Genomic DNA, 6,662 nt, shown 5'->3' with positions numbered 1-6,662 from the left:
TCTTTGTCGTGCTCCTTACGTAAAATTGAGAAAGCTTTCACCCCGTTTGTATAGTAACTGGTGCCTGAAGGAGATGTGCCTTGTCTGCAGCTTTTGCCACTACATGACACTGATTTGGTTAGTGCTGTGATAGTGAAGGCTGTGTCAAAGGGACACTGAGAAGAAAAGTAGGTTAGCCTTAATGACAGTGTACTACTGCATTCTGACCACAGAGGGGCCACTATTGCTGAAAATAGAGCTTTTTTTAAGCTGCAGGAGAGCAAGGAACAAAATGGAGTTGTCTCCATAATTGGCACGTTCAGCAAGAAAACACTTGCATAAATGTGGATCTTTCTTTCCTTGAGGCTATACTGGGTTGTCACTAACCCCAAAATGCCACTGCATCTTATCTAGTGAAGACATCTCAAGTTTAGACACTGACAAAAGGCTTCTATATGAATATTTATTATGATAGCCCCTCTTGCTACCAGACCAAAGTTGACATATTGGAAAGAATCAATTTTTAGTCAAGAAATTAATTAATGGCCGAGCACTACTTTCCATCATTACATCAATAGGTTTATTTTCCAGATACAACTCTGTGAGTTCTATACCACTCGCCATTCTCTGCATCATCAAACTGGCAGGCGCTGCCAACGTCGCCGTTAAGATGCCGGAGTGAGATTAGAGTCTGGCCGTTCAGAACATTTGATACTGAGTTACTGCGCCTAGATCACGCTGGCATGTTTGTATGGCTCGGCAGAAGCGGGGATTGTATCTGCGCTCCTGGCAACAAGGAGTATGCATCATGGTCCTCTTTACAAGGGCATATCTGCAGGTGATGGAGAGCAGTCAGCATGAACGTCATTTACATCTACCAAGACAAACTACGCACACCAAACTGGTGCTTTTGTACATTATACTTGGGTATAGCCATACTTAACTTCTGCAGTTACTTTTTTTTGTTGCCAAAGTTTACTTTTAGTATGAGGCTGTTTACATCATTTTTAATTATCAACTCGAGGAACAAAGTGTCTATAAAAGTTGTAGACCTTTGCTAAAAACGACTAGCTGCGATGCTTCTATCAATGTGCAGTTTGCATAGCTTTATTTATGGCCTTCTTAGGATGCTGAAATGGCATCCTGTGAAAGGTTTTTTTATTGAATGAGTTGTCTTTTTAAGGCTGGTAAAAAGAATTATTTTGCGTAGATGGTAGCTTGGTGCAAATATTTCAGTTGGCTATAACGTCTGCTGGCACCGCTTAGCCAAAAGAAAGGGACACAGCACGATGAGATAAGAATTATAGACAGTGTGCAGAGAGCCTGGATATCTCTTATATAATTCACATCGGGAGATATCACAACCCAGAGTAGAAGGACATTGCCGGTTTGGTCAGTGCAACTAATTTTACAAAATATCCCAAAAGGCAATAAGAGTATGGCTGAAAAAAATTACTGCCAAGCCCTCGGAGAAAGCTCAGAGTCTGCGTACATAATTGTTTGCATTGTGTACAAAAGGATGAAATGGCTACTTGAGGAGTGTGTCAATTAACATTGCATGAAGCTGAAAAATGTACACTTAATGTCCATGAAGTAAGCCTGCAGAGAATAGCTCGTGTGTTGCTAGTGTGACAAATGGGGCGTACTGAAACGACGTAACAGAAAAGGACTGCTGTGTGAAACAAATAGGATGACAGAGTCGAGCCAGGAGGAAACACCCATATGTCATCCTGTCCTTTTCTTCCGCACAGAAGTTTATTTTTTTTTTAGTTCATAGTATTTACGCTGCTAAGAATAATACGCTGTACAATATGCCCTGGTCACTCTTTCTTGTTTTCCCAGCAAAGTATCTGCTACTTCCTGATTAGAACATGACAAAGAAAACAAACTCCTCAACATGTCAGGGCACAGTGGATTACTCATGAAGGGGACAGTTCCATTTGAGCCACACATTCCTTGCACCTATTTCACCCAAAATTTGGATATTTCAGCACAATTTTCCTGTCTTGCCTAGGGTGGCTGCCATAGCTCCCATTAATCCATCCTGTAACATGTTCCATTTCATGAAAAGCTGACAGTTTTATTTTACCTTCTGAAACAGAATATAGCTAATTATGAGTGACTAGCTGAACTGTATTTGCATAGAACTCAACACCAATGCGTCGAATACCCCTCAAAGTAGGCGCGCTCTAACTAACAGCATCGGCCATTTGCCTTACACCTACCAGCTACCCGTGACATTGCATTAGACGTTGTCAAGGGACCAGCCACAGTGTCACACTAATGGACCGATCTGATTAGCTAGTGGGTCTACTTTAAGGAGTACTTGGTGCTCGTCATTGTGCTGTTTTGGACTACAGTTAAAATTAGAGACAGGAATAACAAAACAGAAGTTTAGATGTCTTTGTGTCGTACCGTGATCAGTGGCATGCATTATGCATGCAAGTGCCACGGTAGCTCGATCAAAGTGCACTATCGAGTGGCCGTAAAACTAAGCAAAATTCTCTGCAGCTAATAAGGTTAGTTTATGCTGCAGGTTGCATGTCAGAGAGGAAAGTTCGCTCGAGTGGATGTCCAGGGGCAGCCCGATGCATCAGTAGCAAGCCAGCCAGGTCCAGATATATATTTTTCGTTTTCTCTGCATTTCGTCCAACAGTACTACATTGACTTTACAAAGCAATGCAAACCGATATGCTAAGCTACTATTTCAAATTACTGAGCACATTCTCCAATGCAACTGCAACTGCAATAGCTTCATTCTATACATGCATAGAGAGCCCCACTAGAGAAAAAAAGCCGGTTATGGCAGCGTCACATACTGATTACCTGCCATGATTGGTTCACGGAAGATCGATCAAGCTGCAACCTGCCACAGTTTGTCAGGTAGCACTGCCACGGAATGATTAAAAATTCCAATCAACTTTTAAAGATGTGTGCGGCAATGCATGGTACATACGTGTGGTACATATTCTAAGAGTGGTCATCAATGGCTGTTTGCAATGTTCTTTGCGAATGCATCGTCATGTGTTGTCCTAGTTTTCTTCATTCCGTAAGTGTTAATTCTTTTTTTGGGTAGCATGGAAGTTCTGTGGCGTGCGGTGAAACACATCAGGTGATGAAATCAAAAGATATTGGTATAATTAATGAAAAGTAGAGAATGCCCGCTTTTTCAGAAGCACGTCAGTTTTTCTGTAGAGTTTCCATCAACAGCTGAAAAGAATAAGTACTAGTACTAAATAATAAGTAACACCTTTCAATTCCATCCTTTAAATAATTACAGGACTAGGGGTTGGCCTTTTTGGTTTCAAGCCAAGGCCGCTAATAGAATTATGCTGAATTCATATTTGTAAATATTGCTTTTCAAATATAAAGGTCAGTATTTCTAGCATGCATGTCACAACTAGATAGCTGTTCAATTATCCTAGCCCTTACCCCGTCGGTAAAATGCCGATGGGAATTGCAAGCAGACATCGGACCAACCACATGCCCGAAGTGTTCCGCACCAGCTGCAGAAGTGGATGTTCGCCACCTGCTATGGACTTTTGCAGGGACAAGGGCATCAAGGACACAGATTCTGCGCGAAGTGGGACTAACCACAACAAGGGAAGAGGACTTTTCTAAATGGCTCACCGACAACGCTAAGAGCGGGAGCCTGCTCCGGTTCCTCACGGAAAACCATTTACATGGATTTATATAATATGCCTTATGGCAAGCTTGCGTACAAAAAAAAAAAAAAAAAATTATCCTAGCTAGGTCAGCGGAGAAAATCAAGTGCCGGAACAGGAGATTCAATGATGAAAAGATATCTTTCGAATTTGGTACCGTGGTTGCGAGTTTGGGGCCTCAGTCTGTAAGCTCGGACAAGCCTTCGCAGATCGGGCAGATGCACGTCATATCAAATGCACCGTTACCTAGCATATTGTGCATGCCTTCTGTTTGCTTTAAGTAGTCTATTTTGCTGCACGGGAGGACATGAACGATTTTTTTTAACCATAAGAAAGAACAGTCATTGCAAAACCACGCATGAATGACACAAAGGTGCCATTTTATGGCTTCAGCAATAATTAAGTCGCAATCCCGTGGCAACATTTGGCACCGATCGCAAGGTGTGCAGTCATCTCGATCGGTGTACTGCGAGACCAGAACATAACCAAAATCTTAAAACTAAACTACCACTTATGTTTTTGTGTCATGGCCCGATTGTTGAACTGCGGCATTTTTACTTTTTCTCTACAAATGTTTGACTTCCTTCTGTAAGTACACATAACACGGCCATTTCTGTGGTAATTACTGTTACATCCATACATCACTTCCGACCCCACAGTGGCATCCTATATTTCCCTAAAAAAAGAAAATTTGTATGTATTTAGAAAGAGAGCGTTATAACAAAGTAGCCAGAGTTATCCTTTCACGAGCATAGACTGGGCGCACCACTAATATATGCTCCACAGTCGCCGTAATGCCACAAGATGAACATTTGGGGGGGGGGGGGGTCTGCCAGACCAATCAAATGTAAGTATTTGTGCGCGAAAGCAACTTTTAAATGCAGTCCATGGAGCACGATGGCACTGAATTTCATGTGGACTAGAAAATGGCATTCTCTAATCTGAGGCGGATGTTTTGGGTTTCTGTCTGACCCAATGAGCTTCTGCCACACTTGTCATACACGTGGTTTCCATTCTAGAAAAAGGTACAACTGTTCAGGGGCCACTACTAAATGCACCATTTGCTTCAATGTGAGCTTGCTCATTTCCATTCAGCAAACAGTATGTAAACATTCTTGAAACACTACCCTAAGGCCTTGAGTATTGGCAGATGTAAGGAGCTCCGTGATGTTTAGTACTTGATAGTGGTAGGCAGTGTGATGTAGAAAACTTCCCAAAATTAGTAACCCCACTTTGGAGGTGTTTCCTCACAAATGTAGCAAATCGATTCCTGAAGATCCACACACAAGATGCGCAGCAGTTGGTGTAAAGTTATGCCCTAGAAGGAACCGGAGAGACCCCTTCCGGGCAGGTTTCATCATGGCTACAGTTGACGCTTGAGTTGACAGATTCCTAAGTATACACATGAACATAGTTCTGAATTCTTAGCACATATATGCCTGCCTGAGTAATTAACTGGAATCACTAATTGGCGCAATGTATTTATTTAGTATCCTGGAAACATTGTGCACCAAAGGGCGATTCATCACCCACGGTGGTTGGGTGGTCTAAGATGAAAACCACACTAAACACCCCTTAACCGCTGCTTAATTAATGGCCCAAAATCTTTGCCTGGATGCTCTCGGATTCATGATCAAGAATGCAGATTTGCTTAAAAAAGTGAACTATACGAATCTAAATAAAATGTTACGGCAAGTCGCGTGCAACTCGCCAAGAAACACAGAGCACGTACTGAAAGCACGCTGTGTTTAATTGTGCCACGCACTGTACAAAGGTCGTGTCAGGAGCAAGAGAAGGCAGGTTTGTTTACACAACGTCACACATTTACACAGCAGCAACACTCGCTGAAGTGCGCAGTCACCGTCACGCCAGAAGGCACTATCATACAAACACTCAACAGAACATCGCTAGTACCCGCACTCTGTGGGTAAAGTTCAACGGCAGGAGCCACCTATTCTTTTCGGGAATGATGCACTTACAAAGGTGTACTTTTGAAGAAATCAAAGCAGGAGATAAAAGTAATTGTCACTACTGTACCAACAAGCAAGGCATGATGTAAAGTTATGGAGCAGGAGAGAATACATCGCTAGTTAGTGTTAGTCCTTGTTATTAAGTTTAGAGTCGGGTATGATCACACTGTCAATGCACTATTGTTTGTCACTGGAAAGCTATTTTGTCACATCACTTACTTTGTTCCAATGGGCTTTGTACAAAGTAAGTATGCTATAACCCATTCTACGAGGACGTTTTAAATTAAACTGCGATCCATAGTGAATATACTTTCTAGTCTAATAAAACTGAAACAATCTAACTTTCCTTTCCTGTTTTCAAAGGTGTATTTACAATGCATAGAAGCTTTATTTTGTGCAGAAATCCTCATATAGGTTGTTCCTCTCTCTAACCAACCATGCTCTCCGGAATACTGTATGCAGACTATCTATAGGTGGTAACTATCAGTAATACTTTTGTTTCCAGAACTGTCCATTACAACTTGTTGCAGCCGACATCGCATGTTGAAGCACGCTTGCTAAGATTTGATCTCGAATAGAATATCTTTCATATGACCGTCAGTGGGAAATAAAGTATGCAGCTGGTAACACATGCTTCATTTCCATAACTCACGCACAGGCAAGGGTTTCACATTACAGGCACAAAAATGGCAAAGTGCCGAGTACAGTGGAGACAGTTCTGATGCTTTTGAACTAAACGAGCATTAACCATACTCTAGAGGCTTCTTATATGGGTCATCGAGAAACAGAATATTTTTTTTCTCACTTCCCGAAATGCGCTTTCCAAATTCACACAGAGTATGGGCTGTAGTTCACAAAGTGCTGTAATGAGTATCGCACTTTCTCGCAACATCTCTATCTCGTAGTTTAATATTGCCCTCAAAAACCACGGCCTAAAGGCTGACTGCCGTTTAACCTTGCCCAAGCAGCACAAGTGCTGGAAATACAAACTCACAGAAAGCACTCTTTCCACAGGCTTCTTTACATAAAATCAAATAATGCGTAGGTG

This window comes from Amblyomma maculatum, chromosome 5, assembly GCF_055883805.1.
Source record: "Amblyomma maculatum isolate TAMU_Amacu chromosome 5, ASM5588380v1, whole genome shotgun sequence".
Classification (NCBI taxonomy): domain Eukaryota; kingdom Metazoa; phylum Arthropoda; class Arachnida; order Ixodida; family Ixodidae; genus Amblyomma; species Amblyomma maculatum.
Note: the sequence above shows the minus strand (reverse complement) of the source record.